The 18,141-nt window shown below is 40.6% G+C and overlaps 1 pseudogene; it reads right to left on the bottom strand.

Moving 5' to 3' along the window:
- The window catches only part of LOC116827195 (dynein axonemal heavy chain 11-like), a 209,705-nt pseudogene extending 191,833 nt beyond the window's left edge, over positions 1-17,872 (bottom strand).
- Positions 17,873-18,141: the final 269 nt, after the last annotated feature.

The raw sequence follows: 18,141 nt of genomic DNA, 5'->3' as shown, positions 1-18,141 counted from the left end.
TCACCATAGATATTCTGTACTACAAACATTGAAAGAACCGCAAGTGTCTTATTGACTTTTCAGTTCTTCCTCATATCATGGGTCCATGGAAACTGTAACTAGTGGAAGACATTTTCCACTCTTACCAACCCTGTTTTTTTTCCCTTTTCCCCTAACTTGCATAACAAAGCTCTTTGGTCTAACATTTTCTCTGCCAGTCCCAGGCTAGAGAAAAATCCCTTTTTCTCTTAAGTTTGAGGGTAATCAAATGAGCTATTTTTCATTGTTCATCTTAGAACAATGTTCAAAAAATGAAAAAAACATCATTTTTGAACTACATTTTTTCTTCTAATAACAAAAATTACTTAGCTTAAAGACTTCTAACTTGTTTTATACATTGATCCTCAAAAAAAAAAAAATCCTAGTAAATATTCCCACGGTAGTGGTGTAATTCTCATGGAATCTTCAATTTTAAAGTTCTTTTTCCAGGAATATTATGAATCAACATTTGAGGTTTTGCACATCTTGCAAACTCCATGCTTTTCATTACTGGGCCAAATACTGTTTATGCTCATCATATGAGTCATCCTACATCCATAGAAATTACAAAGTCTGCAAGCACTGCACATGATGCTTTAGAGGCTACAAGCACATCCTAACTCATTTTAGGTCTACTGGCTTATCCTGTGGACCTTGTAAACTCTGAGTTTATCATTAAAGATCTGCAGACATTCTTTATGCAAGGTCCACAGGGTCATCCTTAAACTTAAGCATGTGAGTTAATCTTTGCAGGATTGGGTTCTACACTACAGATTTGAATAAACTGTGACTATTCACTAGCTGTTAAATAACTAATTACAATGGAGTTACAAATTATTTAATAATTGAAGCTTTCGGAAGTCTGTTGTAAGACTGAAATATCAAAAGTAATCAAAACTGATGCAATATTATCATTCACTGTAACAATAATGCAGTTGGGGATTTTCATCAGCCTTTAAATAGAAAACAAAAATGCCCCCAAAACATTTAAGACAACTTAGCTGGATGGGAGAATAATCACCACCCAGAAAATCAGGATAACATGTTCTGAATTAACCACAAATTAAACTCACTGAATTATATAGCATTAGATGATGGTTAATTACACTTTAGCTAGTACACTTAACAAAATGAGACATTCTGTAATGGCCAGATGATGGCTGAGGACAGTCAAAATACCACCCCTTGAGCGTCTAGTGTATGTGGACAACAGGAAAGTCTAGTGCAAGTAGAGATCTTGGGTGGGGAAAAGCTATGCTGCTCACGTTTCCTTTTGCAGCAGCTTGCAGGCAGAAGCCAGTCCAAGGGAATTCAGATGGCACCATAGTAACAGGTGCAGTAGTGGTTACCATTGTGTACTTTCCCATAGTGGAAAAAAGAGTAAAAAGTTTCCCAAGGGAAGTTCTGGAAACCCCATTACTTGAGACTTTTAAAATTAGAAAGGACAAAGGACTAGGAGTATAAGGGAGGGAGCAATCCTGCATTGGCAGACAGATGATCTTTTATGGGTCTGTTCCATTTTTAACTTCTGTGATAACATTTGTCTTCAGGCACAATTCCTCCAAGAGCTCCTTGTGGGCGGTGCATCTCTACACATCTCCTACTGCGAGCTCTGGTTTAAAAGTCACAATGGAAACCTTAGAATCTAACAACAAGAGCTATTCTAGGCGCTGGTTAGGAAAATGTGTTTTAAAGGAAGTTTCTACTATTGTGCGAAATTAGGGCAAAAATCTCCTTTCAGATTTGCACAAAGTATCTCAATTCCAACAGTTTGCTCTCCTGCTGCTGTATCCATCATAAAGAAAGATTGCCTCTGTAGTGAACAAAAGGTGATATTTTAATCAATTAAGATTATACAAAAAAATACCAAACAATTCAGCTTTCAGCCCCACCCTCTTCTGAGGTTGAACTACAACCTTTACCCTTTTACTCTACATTTTAGTTCTGTTAAAGTGACAGGCACCTCTCAGAAAACACCAAACATGCATCTAGAGAGAGCAGAATACCCAGTTCGAGATCGACCGTGAATTTGGCTTTTACGGTCTACTTATGTAGACTACTTTTGTACTACATAAGTTTTGTACTTTTGTAGTACTTTTGCATTGTAATAAAAATATATATTTGCACATACACATATATTAATTTCTCCTCAGTAAGTGAATTAAATAAATATGTGAATTCTTGTATGAGACCACTTTCATTGTATAGTCTGTAACACTGATTTAAAGGAAAGGTGTTCTGAAAGACTATTCAAAATAATTCCGTAGAACAGGATTATTAGTAATTTGATACACACAAACGTGTCTGTCATCTATGACCATGTTCAATGATTCAATCCACATAGGGTCAATATCTCATCTAGCACAGTCCATTTGGGGGCATCAGAGCTATGACAAAAAGTTCCCTCACAGTGGATGAAAATAAGCCTTCCAGTTATTGAAGAATGAAATTAAATTCCCATTTACCAAAACCATGCAACCAATGTAAGTCTTAAATTTGGCTAATTTCATTTGAGTATATTCTTGGCAATACCAGCTTCTCATTCCCTTGTTGATGGATAAAGAAACCCAAGAAGTTCATCTGTGGTGACAGCTTTAGGGTTGATATCATTCCAGAATGGGTTCAACTTCATGTTAGAATAGGTCTTTTGCAACGTCTTTAATATCTAAAAGACAGAACGCAGCCACAAGGAAGTTACATTTTTCTTCTCTCTGATTTGGGAGTAACCTCAGCAACTACAGAGCTTGAACGGGACAGTAGCCACCAAAGATGAATATTGTAAGACTGAGCCCATATCCCACACATGAAACAGATTTTAATCATTTTTTCTCTTTTACTAGCATTTGTTTAAGAGGGTTCAGCTGAGTAATTAAAAAGAACAAGAACCTAAGAGAAACCCTTATTGACTTGGATCATCAGCCCTCAGGAAGGTGACTGGGAATGAGGACTCCTGGGATCTATTCCCATCTCTGCCATGAACAATTTGTGTGACCTTGAACAACTCATTTGAGATCTGTGCCTCAGTTTACCCACCTGTAAATTTGAGAAAATAATACTTTCTGACTTCTTAAGGATGTTTTGAGGCTTGATTTTCCCCTCAAATTACTTAATGTAGGATTGAGATATCTGAAGGAAGTGTCTTCTCCTCCAATTCCTGCCATGTCTCTCCAATCCTGCTAATGTCATCCAGGTCCGTAGGTGTCATCAGGATTGGGCCAGGAAAGAGCTGTTCAGTTCAAAGATCCCATTTATGGGTCTCTTTCTCTGAAAAAGTACTATAGAATGTATAAAGGACAATGAGATGTGCCATAAACCAGACATGTAGGCATTATCTGTAGATGTCATCATGGGCTTGGTCTAAGGTTAGTTCATCATTGACGATTTTGTCCACCCTTTTCTTTCCTTTTTCTTTTTTTGGCATAGAAGTGGTCCTGCCTGGCTCATTGGATGCAGCTTTAATTTTAATTGTTGGGTTTGACTATATTAAAAAAACATAAAGCAAATATCTGTAAAGCATTTGCAAACCCTTGGGTGAAAGATGATATAAAAGTGCAAACTATGGTTATCATAAACCTCCCACACAGCAAATGGATATTTCAGTGGGAAAAAAAGTGCTTCTGTTTGGCTGCAGAAAATCCTAAGAAGCAACAATGGCAAAATATGAGATGGAACATACAGTGATCTAACACAGCAAAAAGTGAAAGGACAGGAAAGCAAAAAAACCCCAAAACCTGAAGATCCAATCAAAAATCAATTATAAAATGAGACCTTTCAATATGGGAACATTAGAGATCACTAATATATCCACAAAAGACACAGCATTTCCGTAATACACCAATTTCATTCACGTTAACATGAGTGTGAACTATAGCATGGTTCATAGAATCTGTTGTATTCTGGCCTCATGCTGTTAATGCATCCTAATGAACTTGCTACATACGTCTTACCAAAATATTTCCTTAAAAGCATTCAATTAGCAGGCAGAACAGGTATTTTGGGGAGGCACTTCAATGTGTAGTTTACCTGATTTTACCCTGGTCTACCATTCCCAACTACAAAGCGAGAGGGTCTCACAGCTAGCAGCTCTTTTAACTGTGTGACCTAAAAGTGAACAGTGACAATGAGTGACACACTTGATACACTGGCTGACACATTTTACCAGCATCACTAAATAATTAGGGGACTGTAAGAAACAAACTAATATTCAGGATTTTATTTTCCCCTCCATTCACAAAATTATTCCTGACTGTGTTCTTCAGTGGGGGTAGGATAAAGTATGGGATGGGACACATGAATTCTCTTGCCCAACAGTTAACGTAGTGAACTACCCTAGAGACGTGATCATCCTGAAGAGGTGAACATTTTCAAATGATGGGAAACTTCAGATGTGTTTAACTGTGCCAGGGTTAGCCATCCCTAACTCTGAATCAGTACACAACATACACGCAGTCGCTCATAGTAATAATTGCACAGCTTTTATTATACTCTTTCTCTGCACTTTGCAGGGATGTACATTTCTCACATCATTCTTGATCAACAGCAGAGACTGCCAAAAAGGAATTCAGGTATGTGATAAATTCAAGGAATGAAAGACACAGCAATGAATCTTGCTTTGGCTTTGAGGTAAGACACATCACAACTGTATTTACAGCAAAGTCTTGGGGTCTCAAAATACAATGGAACACATTTATAGTTAGCTTATGTGTAGTAAATCTCCATTTAGACCACAGTAAAGTAGAATGAAAGGTCCAAATTGTTTCAATACTTTTCTGAATATATTTGATTTTCAAAGTTGAGTTTAGAATCACTGTTGACTCTATAGTTAATTTAAGCTATAACTTGCTCTGGATGCCCCTTCTCTTCTTTAAGACGAGCTTTCCTCATTTGGGTATCTAACTGTATTTTAGGAGGCAGGTATTTTATTATGTAGATTTTTTTTTCTGTTGAACACTTTGGTGAGGAAAGGAAGCTATGCAAGCAAAATATCATCATATTGTTATTACAATGTGCTGAATGTAGTTCTAGTTATAGCAAACCACTAAAATTACTGTGGTGCTGTTCTTTTTAACACAAGGTTTCTACCAGAGAGTACATAGGGAAGGAAAGCCATCTTGGTAACTATTTTTGGAATATAAAATAGGAAAATCAGGCACATTTATTTGAAATGAATATAATAGATTTTTTCACAACTGTAAGTTAGAAACAAAACGTTGTCATTTCCATAGCGTACCTCAGTTCCCTGTTCATCTACCACAAAGCTCACTCAGCCTCTCATGGACACTAGTCTCATAGTCCATGCATAACTTCCATACTTGTTCCCAGAGTGTTCATCTGCATTTGTACCAGAACAAAGATTCCCTCTGAAATCATACTGTAAGAACATAGAAACTGACAGACCAGAAACTGATTAACGGTCCACAGACACCCCTTACTGCAGATGCACTTCAAAGATGTCTGTTCCTCAGCCGAATGAAAATCCATTAAACACAAGATGGGTTTATCATAAGCATAAGTCCCAATTCTGAAACTTAGCATCCAAAATGTGGGTGCCTGCATGAACCCTCCAAGCTTAATTACCAGTTTGGATCTGATAGCGCTGCCACCAGCCAGATTCCACTGTCTGGCGCACTCTGGTCTCCCCAAAACCTTCCCTGGGGGACCCCAAGACTCAGATGCCCTGAGTCTACAACAAAGGGAAAAATAACCTCCTGTTCTCTTTATTTCTCCTGGCTTCCCCTCCGGTGGTCTGTACGATAACTATTCTTATTCTTAAATTGCAAAACGAGAGATCAGTTTTTTACTCTCAGTCAGGAGTCTGCAAGAGTAGTTTGCAACTCGCACAAAGAGATTTCTCTCCCTGTTTCCTTCCTCCACCCAATTCCTCGGTGAGTTCAACTAGGAAAAAATCCAACAGGTTTAAAAAGAAGCTTTATATTAAAAAAAGAAAAGAAAAAGACATAAAAATGATCGTATCACAGTGACAAATATACAAGGGTATTGGCTATAAGAAAAATGAAATAAACGCCTTATCCTCAAAAGAAATACAATTTAAACATTCCAGGCAAACTACACACATTAAATACAAAAAACAATAATAAAACTATTGTCTTCTACCTTGTGTATCTTACACTGCGAAACAGAGTAGATTGAAAATCTAAATGGTAGAAGATCCTCTCTAGGCCGAGAAAGGCAAGACAGAAAGAACCACAACCAAAACTTCCTCCCTAGCTTTGACAATCCGGTTTCCTGATTGGTCCTCTGGTCAGGTGTTTGGTTCCCTTTGTTAACCCTTTACAGGTAAAAGAAACATTAACCCTTAGTTATCTGTTTATGACAGGGTTACTCGCCATAACATCATTTAAATCACTCAGAAAACCCTTTTAAGTTAGAAATTACTCCTAAATTTCCAGAACAGCCCAATACAGGTATAAGAGTGATCTCTGAAAACATATAGCTGATATACATTACAGGGAAGAGATCAAGCCCAATAGCCCTTTCATGTGTCATATCAGAGAAAAGGTTTGAGAGACAATGAAGGGACACGCAGTGCAGAAAGAAGAAAGGAAAGCAGTCAAAGGGGCAAAATGTGTCAAAATCCTAATAAGGCCCTAATCCGACTATACATTATTTAGATCTTTATTCCTTCATCACCTGGCAGTGTGGTGCCAGGTCATGGGATACCAGGACAATTCCAAGCTTTGCATGCCCCTATTCTTGATTTCAGTCCAGTTTTCAAGAACTGTATTACAAATGGATGATCAGTTGGTTTAGCCACTCTCAGTAGCACTGGCTGCTGTTCTGCTCTCACTCCAGCCTCAGCTGCCCTCCCTCAGCACCTCTGACACTTCTCCTTTTTGTTACTTTGCATCCCACTGAGCTGCTCAGGTAACCAGTTCCAACTTGTCATCTGCCCTGGATTCACGGCATCTGATATGGAATCATCTGAAATGTTAGCAACACTGTGGTCAACACTGTAAAGGAAATAGCGAAGTTAAGGGGAAAGACACCAGGGGTTGCTTAGCTAGCACTAATTGTTCCTTGTTAAAAGTTATCACACAGCTCTTTCAAAGCAAGCACATTTATTCTTAAACTGAAAGCACTACAGAGAAAACATTAAAAACAATAAAGAAGCCTACACACACGATAATCAGCTTACTAGTGATTACCTCACAGTGCAGATACACCTGGAGCAGTGATACCATGTGTCGTGCCACTGGCTACATAACTCACTGAACTGCCTATAACACAGTCTCTACTATGTATTGTTTTATATTTGATGTAATTCTGAGATTTCTCTAGCTACATAGCTAGATGTCAAAGTGAGACCTAATTTGGCAGAATTATATCATGGAATTGGTAGGACATTTTTATTTATTGATGAGTGGGAATGTGAAATTCTCCTTTTGACGGCTAATCTTTGTGCTATCCTCCCTATGATCCTGCAGAGGAAAACCATATACTCAGACAGATAGGGCACCTTCCTGCAATGTCCTGGACAAACTTGATTGAATTAAGTTTAAGTATTTTAGGAGCTCATTGTACTAAGAATTAAAATGTTTATGTATTATGGAGGGAGTGTATGTAAAGTCTCTGGAGAGAGACATGACTAATGTAAACCCTGGGAAGTATTATGAGCATCAAAGGACTATTTGAAACAATGCATGCCCTCCAGTTATGCAAGAACTCAGTCTTTTGAAGCTTCACCCTTTGTCTGCTGATGATCTGTTACCTGAGAACAAGATCAGAGCCCCAGATAGTATAAAGAAGAGGCTGGCAAGGTGGGCGAGGTAATATCTTTTATTGAACCAACTTCTGGTGGTGAGAGAGACAAGCTTTCGAGCGTACACAGAACTCTCCATCAGTCCGAAAAGACTCTCATATTGAACAGTGTGCTTGTTCCGAGCCAAGGTGGTTATGAACTTGCAACCACAGAAAATCCCTTGATGGGATTGAAGGACTGGTCACCTGTGTAGCCTTCTATTTTATTTAAAGTGAATTTTGTAATGTGGTATTACATCACTGTGGGTTCAGCTCTGACAAGTACAGTTTTAAGCAGGGCTGCCCAGAGGGTTCTAGGGGCCCAGGGCAGGGCCGGATCTTCGGGGCGATTCAGCGGCGGGTCTCACTGCTGAATTGCCACAGAAGAATGAAGCGGCGGCAGTAGCGCAAACTAAGTGCCGCCAATTGCTTTTTTTTTCCCCCGCCGCTTGTGGCGCTTGTACTCACCGGGCGGCACTCCAAGGCTTCGGTAGCACTTCAGCGGCGGGTTCTTCACTCGCTCCGAGGCTTCTGCTGCACTGAAGAACTCACCACCGAAGACCCGGAGAGAGTGAAGGGCTCGCTGCTGAAGTGCTGTCAAAAACTCAGAGCAGCTCGAGGGATCCCTGCAGGGCCCAGGGCCAGGGGCAAATTCCCTTACTTGCTTCCCCTGCCCCAGGCGGCCCTGGTTTTAACCTTAACAGAGTGAAAGTCATCTCTGCTATGTTCTTTAGAGTTAGAGTTTCTAGGAACCCAAAGACCAAAGGTAGTGACCACACATACGTTCACCAGTAAAAAGTCTAGTCTACTTCACAAGTTTTACTAAAGTTACAATTAAAGTTATGATTACCCTATCATATGGAAATTCTATACAGACCTATTCACAAGTTACAAATATAGTTATACTCACAGAGGGATGGTTTCTGCTGGAATCTCTCATAGGGAGCTCAATTTTCCCCTTCTGGGCATCTCTTTTTATAATGTGATTTTGTCTATACCTACATTCTGCACATGTCCATAAAAATTAAATCTTCTTTTCTCTTAGTGGTCTGTGTCCCCGGGAAACTTAAGGGATCCCAATTTTCTATAGGCTGTGTAAGTTCCCTTTGTTCTCATTAGCATTGATGCACAACCTGTAACCTTTGGATAGGACACATGTCCAAAACAGATGAGCCTTTACAGTATTTTTATGATCTAATATTAATCTTCTGGGTAATTTTGCACAATATTACCACTTGGTGTCTCTTTTACCATAATCTTATGGCATTGGGTTATTTCTTAGTCATTGGCGTAAGTCATCGTTTCTTGTCTCCAAGGCCTAAAATAGCTACACTAAAGTCTTGCAGGCCTCAACCTACAGCTTGTCTTACTCATGTCTAATATTTGGTTCCTCTAAATACTGATCAATCTTATACGTTTATAATCCTACAAATTCATTCTAATTAACATACAATGAATATATGTAATATAACATATTGATTAATCATAATGTCACACAATAATATACTAAACTTATTAGCTATGCCTGTCAGAGCCCTTGGAGGAGTTGGGGTGATCACTGCTAAGCTGATTATCATGAGTATAGCCTCATTTATTGTTTTAATGTTTTCTCTGCAGTGTTTTCACCTTAACAATGAATGTGCTTGCTTAGAAAGGGGCTGTGTGGTAGCTTAGACCAATGGGCAATTACTCTGTTTATAGCCTCTGAACAGAAGGTACAGCAGGCCTGCTTGGGCAGTTTACTTGCTGGAGAGTTCACAGTGTATTCAGAGAATCGTGCAGCCTAGAAATACCCTATCAGAAGGAAGTGAGAAGCATGGCTCTCCCCAAGAGAGCGGTGGCTGAGCAGTCAGGAGTCTAGAGTGGGTGCCCTTGGTGGACCACGAGGGGGAAAACAGAAGTACAGTCAGAGGCGTGCACAAGGGGGGGCAAGGGGAGGACCCCCTACCCCCCCCCCCAAATCTCCTGCAGCTTTGGGATGGAGGAAGCAGCAAGGTGGCAGGCTGCCAGCTGAGCTCCTCCTCTCCTCACCCCTATAGCTGCAGGCTGCTGCTTCTTCTTCCCTACAGCTGGAGTCCCAGGGGTTGCCGCTGCCTGCAGCCCCAGACTCACCTCAATGGGGATCAGCAAAACAGGCAGCAGCCCTGGGACTGAGAAGCAGCAGGCTGCAGCTGTAGGGGTGGGCAGAGGAGGAGCTCAGCCAGCAGCCAGCCATCTGCTGCATCCTCCCTTCCCAGGCTGCAGGGACACAGAGAGTGCCGCTACCTCTTCATTGAGGGGTGTCCCCTCTGGAGATGTCCCGAGAAATGGGGTAGGGGGGGTCATGAACCTTTCATTTGTGTGTGTTTAACATGCTCCTTCAAAAGTATTCAAATTTAAATTCCTGCGCATGCCCCTGGATGTAGTTGTCCTGAACGGTAACATATATGTCAAGGCAAACCTTGCTGCACTAGATGTCAATTTCAGTACTTCTGAGGGAAACCCAGAATGATGGTGGGAAAGGTAGGGGAAGAGAACCACGTATCCAATACAAAGCGTGACCAAACAGTTACAATCCAGCTGTCACCACCCAACAGAGCTCAATGTATTCAGCAAGATGGATTCCACCCCACACCACTCCTCAAAGACGGCATTATCCTGACAGACCTCCAGCTTCCATAAATCAACATAGCACCACTGAAGTCAAATACAAAATTCTTCTCCACACAGTTGTCCTTTAGGCCACAACTGAAAGCCCTGAGGGATACAGATTGGATACTTTGGGTTTACTGTTAATTAGAAATACATTGTCAATGTGATCTAGGAGGAGCAGTAGAAAGAGAAATATTTAATCCAATAGCATTAGAAAGATTTCTATTCTCATATATTTATTTGTAATGCTTTCTATGTATGTAAATTCATGTCTGTACCCTCCTCAACCATCCTCCTCCTCAGGATTTTCTCGTAAAGACGACAAATACATATTTAAACTAGAAATTTAACATGACCATTTTGAAATAATAAAGCTCCATAAATTGAAGGGAAACAGACATCTAGTTTTAGGCCCAAAATTTAGCATTCATTAAAAAAACAAAATAATTACAAACCCACTGTGACTAGACAAGTACTTCGTGCATTTTTCTTACTCCAGACATCATACGAATTGTATGAGAAATAAAGGGATACCACCTATAAAATATCATTAGTGGTGTGCCAAATCCTGACAGCTTTCTTTATTTAGGAGTTTGCCTGAGTAAGGATTGAATAAAAATGTATGGACCACAAGGCTTGGCCCCATTATTTGTATGACAAATAGTACAGGCATTTTGCAGTCATGTAAGCAAAGGCAGTCCTTGACCTGAACAGGTGACAGTCTAGACTGAAATTGACCCGTCTAGACTTAATTGCGGGACCTTGAATCACCAAAGAAAAAAAACAGCAGACATTTAAAAGAAAGAATCCTGCTCAATATTGTTCTTATTGTACTTTAGATTAGGTGATCTGGCTACAATTCAGCAAAGTATTTAGTACATGCTTAGTCCTGCTAAAGCCAGGGGGCATAAGCACATGCTTAACGTTAAGCATGAGCTTCAGTTCTTTGCTGAGTAGGGAGCTGAGTGAGGGCTTACATGTCTAATGCCGGTAGTGCTCTGGCAACGCCACGCTAAGATAACATGCAAGGCAGTTGAACAAGTGCATCAGCAGCATATGACAGTGCACCTACGTTCTCAATTATAACCCCATCAATCTGTTTTCATTGTCTAGTCTGAGTGAGGTGCAAAAAAGGAAAGAAACAGCATAAATAGGGACAAATAAATAGTTTTATTCTCTAGTGAGAGCTCATGAGAATGTTCATTTTTAAATGAAATAATAGGATAGTATAGACCAGTCATATTGGTGAAATAAGTGTGTCATCCATGCACAGGGCAGGTGAAACAAGGGTAGGCTAATGAACATTCTGTCACTTGCAAGATCCCAGTCTTCAGCTGTGTCAGTCTCCCTACTAATTTATTCTTGAACCTTGCCAGAGGACAAAGGCCACTTTTACTAAATTTAACTTGCATTTGTCACTTGGATTTCTGTCTAATGGAGGCTACAAAGGGCTTAACGAACAAAATAAAACTTAAGCTAACATGTAATAAAATCCAGGTCAGTAAGGCAGAAGACCAGAGCTGAAATGGACACTAGTGTAATATGTGCCATGCTATTATTGAGCAAATCAATTAAAACTAAAATTAAATTAATTACTATCTAAATCAATAGAACATATCTATTAAAACAAAGAAACAGAAAGCACTGTACTGACTTTGCTTATTGCTGCAGCAAGCAAAGGCATTAGCCAGATGTTGAAACCTCCAGGCATCAAACAACAGTAATCATTATAGCCTTCAATCACCCCATTTAGAATTTACAATAAGCTAAGCAGAAAGCCATTATTTCCACCTTCAGTATAAAGTTTTCCTCGGGCTGCAAACAGAGTTCTGCAATGGACTGATGCACCATCTGTTCCAACTTCAGATCCCTTTTCCATGGAACTTCCAGCAATGGTAACAAGTCGTTGAGAGTTCCAGGAATATAGGGACATCATTAGTTACTATCTTAGGAAGATTAAAATCCCTGAAGGGTCTCAAAACCCCCCAAAAGACTGACACTATAATTAAATGAAATAATAACAAACCATAATATGAGGCATAAAATTAACAAACATTATGAATTAATCATACTTAGACAATTACAATCAATATGGCTAGTTAAACTCAAGCTGCTACCTGTAGTGACATAGACTGGATACTGTATACTCAATGCAGTGCATTTTTCCCAGAATGTAATTACTTAATTTTGTGAATGAGAAAATGATGTGTAAAAGCCAATGCTTTCAGGTCTTACTGTTCTCTTCAGTATCTCCTGTTAGACAAAATGCATGAATGTCTGTTCCATGGTGTGATATTACCTTTAGACTTGTACAGATATTCACTCCACACACACACACACCACTAAGAGAGAGACTGAGGAGACATTGTTCAGATGAAATCCAGATTATGTTTAAACTAGGGTTATGTTCTGTGGCTCTTGAATTTTGGAAACCGTACTCTACATTTGCCTCCAAATGGTGCGAAATTTGTGAGATCAGTGGTTCATGTGATATTTCCATCATATCCAAACTGGATCCTGTCAATGGGCCTCTGAGAATTCCAATATGATATTCTCCCTACCCCTTAAAGGGTAACAGTTCAGGATCCTCTCTGGTGCATATAGCACACTTTGCCCAATGTCATTATAAATTATAAAAACTGTGATACCACAACTTCCTGATAAAGGGCCAAGTCAACCTCTTAAGTTTTTAGATTTATGTTGAACCAACAAGGAATTCCAGGCTAACAATCAATCTTTCAATGCCTCATTCTGAAAGTTCCAATTGTTCAGCTAGCCATCTGGATAATTTCTCTAAAACAGCTTAAATGAAAGATGGGAAAAGCAACAAAACTGAACTTTTTCTTTTGCCTCTTCCCTAAACAGAATCAAAACCAAAATTTACTGAGGTTCAGAACAGGAAACCATTCATGTTACCTGAAGTCTCTATGTTCATCAGAGAGGAGAGGGGTCTGCCTGTCTGCCCTAGATTAGATCATCACACTGGGGCCTGGTCTACACTACGCGTTTATACCGATTTTAGCAGCGTTAAACCCATTTAACGCTGCACCCATCCACACAACGAGGCCCTTTATATCGATATAAAGGGCTCTTTAAACTGGTTTCTGTACTCCTCCCCGACAAGAAGAGTAGTGGCTGAAATTGGTATACCATATCGGATTAGGTTAGGTGTGGCCGCAAATCAATGGTATTGGCCGCTGGGCGGTATCCTCCACAGTGCACCACTGTGACTGCTCTTGGAAAGCATCTGAACTCGGATGCACTGGCCAGGTGAACAGGAAAAGCCCAGTGAACTTTGATTTGCATTTCCTGTATTGCCCAGCTGGAGCTGCTGATCACGGATGTGTGACGATAGCATTACCAATATCCAAAAAAGATCTCACCCAAATGCGACCGATGGGAGGAAATGGCGAGCTGTAGTGGGAAGATACAAAATCTGTCTATCAACGGTAGGCCTCCGTGCAAAGAAATCAGATTAGGCGCAAAATATCTGCTCTCCACATAACCGAGAGCATCTTTGAAAGCAGATAGAAGCAAATCATCAAACATGAGTGGCTAATGATGCAATCCACAGTCACAGCGGTTGGTGCTGCGTGACTTTATCCGTGACTGCGTCAACTATACAGTTGAGCAAAGAGTCACATCACATTATCAGGAGCAGAGCAGTGCACGAAACGTTTCGACAGAGAAAGGTCGGCAATTCTTTGTAACTGCTCAGAGTTGCTGCAGCGACGGGTATAATTTTATGGTCTCTCGGAAAATCTATTAACTGTGAGGTCAGTGATACTTCTCCGAACTATTCTACAAACATGTATTTCTCTTTCTTATTCATGATAAACACTAAGAGAATATTCCAATTCACAAAAGAGAGCAAGAGGCACCATAAAATTTATAAACTATAAATCGCACATACTACAGTACAGGTCTAAGAGACACATAAATCGCTCTCATAAGTGGTCACTTGAATATGGGGGAGAGAGGGCAGAGAGACAACGTAGTGACGATATAGCAGTACTGATGTTTCAAGCGAGTGGTGTAACAATTAGTTTTCATATCACCCGTCTATTCTTGATCTACTATCCGATATGCAAACCTTGGAGCAGAAGGATCAGAGGAAACGCAATCAGAACTTGTCTTGTAAATGAGGATCACATGAAAGAAGGAGAGGGAGCAAAACAGATGAGTGAGGCCAGTAATGTTTTGTCCTTTCGACTGATAAGTGAGAGAGTATGAATTTTCATCCTCTATATTATTTCACCCCACGTTTTCTGGTCGCTGAAGAGAGAGAGAGAGAGCTTGCCTAGGATGATCATGACTGATTGGAGGTTATGCTCTACCTGCTAACTCGCGTGGCGCAGGGTCTAAGCGAATTCAAGAGAAGACCTGGGGGTCAGTAAAGTGTGTCGTTCAGAGGCAATGCACCATGCCAGGTTGGCTGTTGGTCCTCTGGAAAGAGCAAACTACCACATCACTCAAGATACATTTTATCAAATACTCACTTTCTTTTTAACCCCTCTTCTTAACATGTCACAGTGACTGAAAGAATCCCGCTGGCACTGGCAATTAAGAAACAGATTCCGGTAAGAAAGAGCTATAGGCGAATCTCTAGTGTTCTCGTCTCCACTCAAGACATGAAGGGGACCTCGTGCTGTGGACGGCTCTCCTCTGCGAGTACTTGGAGAAACCCACCACCCTCTCAATATGTGACAGTTTCCACATAGGAAGGGTCTCTGAGGCGGAGCCAGGGCACACTCTTGTGGTTATTCATAAACTACATGGGATATTCAGAACATTATACACAGAGGTACTGTTTATGTTTATTTTCACCCAAACAGACACGCACGACAGTCTTGGAACACTTAATAGAATTTGTCTTTGGCGAATCGGAATCACTCCAATACTGATAAGGTACGCATATACCACATAGGTGGAGTGCCAATCAGTGGCAGTCCCTCATCCTCTAGCAGTGACCCACTGTCTGCGATAGTCATTGATTTAAAGAAGAACAGCAATAACTCTCTGGCTACTCCCTCGTCCCCACCAGACTTACTCATATATAAAGCGAATTAGAGCCTCTAAGCATTGCGAGGAAATGACAGCTACCACCTATTCTTCAATACAATGAAATTCTATATAATGAATACAGCAGTAGATTATTACAAGGCCCAGTGTTGCTCTGGTGTATCATACCTAGCAGTTAAGGGACTTCATTTGATCTCAATCAAGACCCTTCTAGATGTACTCGCACGTATTATAACAACCCTAGGGAGCGGAGGATAGTGGCCGTTTTTACGATAAAAATAGAAAGTGCATTTATGAGTGAGCGTTTTTTCCAAAAGATAGCCCTATGTTTCTAACGTTAAGATAACCAGATCATGGCTGAAAGAGTTATTCGCGCCTATTCACGTAACAAGAGCCTTTGCCGTCCATGTTGGTTAGCTTACGTGTTGCAAGTTCGACCTCGAGCAGTATCCTGACAGCAGTCGACGTTCCACCAAGTTAATATCACCCAATGCATAAGAACTTTTTTTCACCATGGCATGCAGCTCATCAATTTCTTTCTAAATTAAGGAATCGATATTTCCTCTTCGCAAGTACACTCCTGATCAGAGAGATATGTGTGTTGTCTACACCAATAGAGATGCTGCCTCTAAGTATGCTAGAGAAGTCGAGCAATTAGAAACTTCACCACAAGCTTGGCGCCATGTCCAATCTTGACTCTGGAGTCTATCGGTGTAGGTTTGATAACTCGCCGTGATTGAACCCTTTGGCGCACACAGTCATGTCTAGGGAACATTCCGAGGGGTCTGAGGGATTGCGGAAGAAGCCTTGGGAGGGAGTTCCAAGATTGGTCCTGAGAAGCCCAGAGCCTAGAAATGTCTGAACGAAGAGACGAGCAACTCAGCCCGCAAGCTCTGAGCGAATGCGTATAAATTTCCCTGAAATTGCATTAACAGGGTGCTTTTTATAGCCTGCGCAAGTGTAAACGACAGACACCGCCGACCATCTAAGTCTGTCGTACATATGCTTCAGTACTCTCACAAGTGGATGCACCGAGATTACGCACAAGTACTGGAGTGAAGGTCTAATAGCATACGTCACTGCGTCACTTAACACTGTCACCCTGCCTCGGCAAGCGCAATGAATGATCTATCGACGTGTACGACGCGCCTGCATGCTCATCCCCTGCAAGTATGTGGCCCTCTTGAAACGGAGTTTGTGTTTTTTTGGTCAGGCGTCGTTAAGCCACGTCTGCGGGAGTCAGAAACGAGTTCTACACTGTTTGACTCTTTTTGCCCCAGATCTCGAGACAATAAGAGTAAAATCAAATATGGACCTAGAGCCGAGAACATACACTTTCGACAATCCAATAGGAGGTGATCTCTCTAGAGCAACAAAGTTTAGACGCGTCATGGCCGGACGCTGATATGTCACGCAAAGAAACGTGAGATTTTAGCATTACAAATGACGAGGCGACCTTCGCGTACTAAGAGCAACTGTCCGTGCATTCCAATTTGACTATGGAATCTCTCAATGCCAACACGGAAGAAGTCACTTTACCAAGAGTGAGAAAGGAATATGTCATGATTCTTAGGGACTTCGAATGGAGCCATTATGAGCAAAGCGTCATCTGTATTTACGAGATCAGACAACTAGGAGTATTCTTATTGCAGCCGCAATAAACATGCTAGTAAATAAACAGCTTATCACGGCTAAATGGTGATTCCAAAGAGGGTCAATCCAGAACTTCGGCAATGGGGGCGGGTGGATGATCTGCAGAACTTATGGATAGCTACGGGATAGCTACCCACAGTGCAACGCTCCAGAAATCGATGCTAGCCTTGGTACATGGACACACACCACCAAATTATTGTGCTTTGTGTGGCCGCGTGCACTCGACTTTATACAATCTGTTTTACAAAACCAGTTTATGTAAAATTGGAATAATCCTGTAGTGTAGACGTACCCTGGAATGAGGAAGGGGGATGCTCTTAAAGATAACCTATGTACTAGAGAATTATAGGATTCACTTCCCACCCACCAAACATTACCTTCCACCAGGATTACAGAACACAACAGGTAGAGGGGAATCAGGAAATGTATGGGTTTTTACTGCTAGTCTAAGTAATCCTATGCAATTATGAACTCTTTGGGATTAGTTTACATGCACTAAAATAAATGTTTATGAGAATATACTTTTAACCAAAAATAGTAAGAAAGTAAGACTCATCTTTGTTTAAACTCTGGGATGCTAGGAGGTCTTTGGATAAATCAGGAAACTGGAAGATATACATAGGTCCAGATATTTTTATGGCAATTTTTCTCTAATTAAAATCGCCACTGAATAATCTCATAATAGCACAATTCCAGAAAAAGTAACCTGATCTTCAGGTCTGCTTCGGCCCTCTTGTTTCAGTTATCCAGCTGCAACTAAGGCAGACCTTATAACTGAGACACCAGTCATAATTATCCTAAAAAATTAGAAACCAAGCTGCATCAAATAAACCCCTGATTTTGCATAGTAAATGAAAATTGAGTAAATAGACTTAAATAACTGTTTAAAATAAGCTGACATTTGTTATTACAAGCATTTTGGCACTTAACATACCAAGAACTATGCAACCAGCCACAAAATACTATGAAGACATACTCAAATCAACAGATGCCGGTTGTTTGTCCAGTGATCAGATACAAATACACCAACACTTTCACTTCTCTTCTTTGGAGCCTATT

This window comes from Chelonoidis abingdonii, chromosome 10 (genome assembly GCF_003597395.2).
Source record: "Chelonoidis abingdonii isolate Lonesome George chromosome 10, CheloAbing_2.0, whole genome shotgun sequence".
Taxonomy (NCBI): domain Eukaryota; kingdom Metazoa; phylum Chordata; order Testudines; family Testudinidae; genus Chelonoidis; species Chelonoidis abingdonii.
The sequence above is the reverse complement of the archived record's forward strand: the minus strand, read 5'-3'. Positions and strand labels throughout refer to the sequence as shown.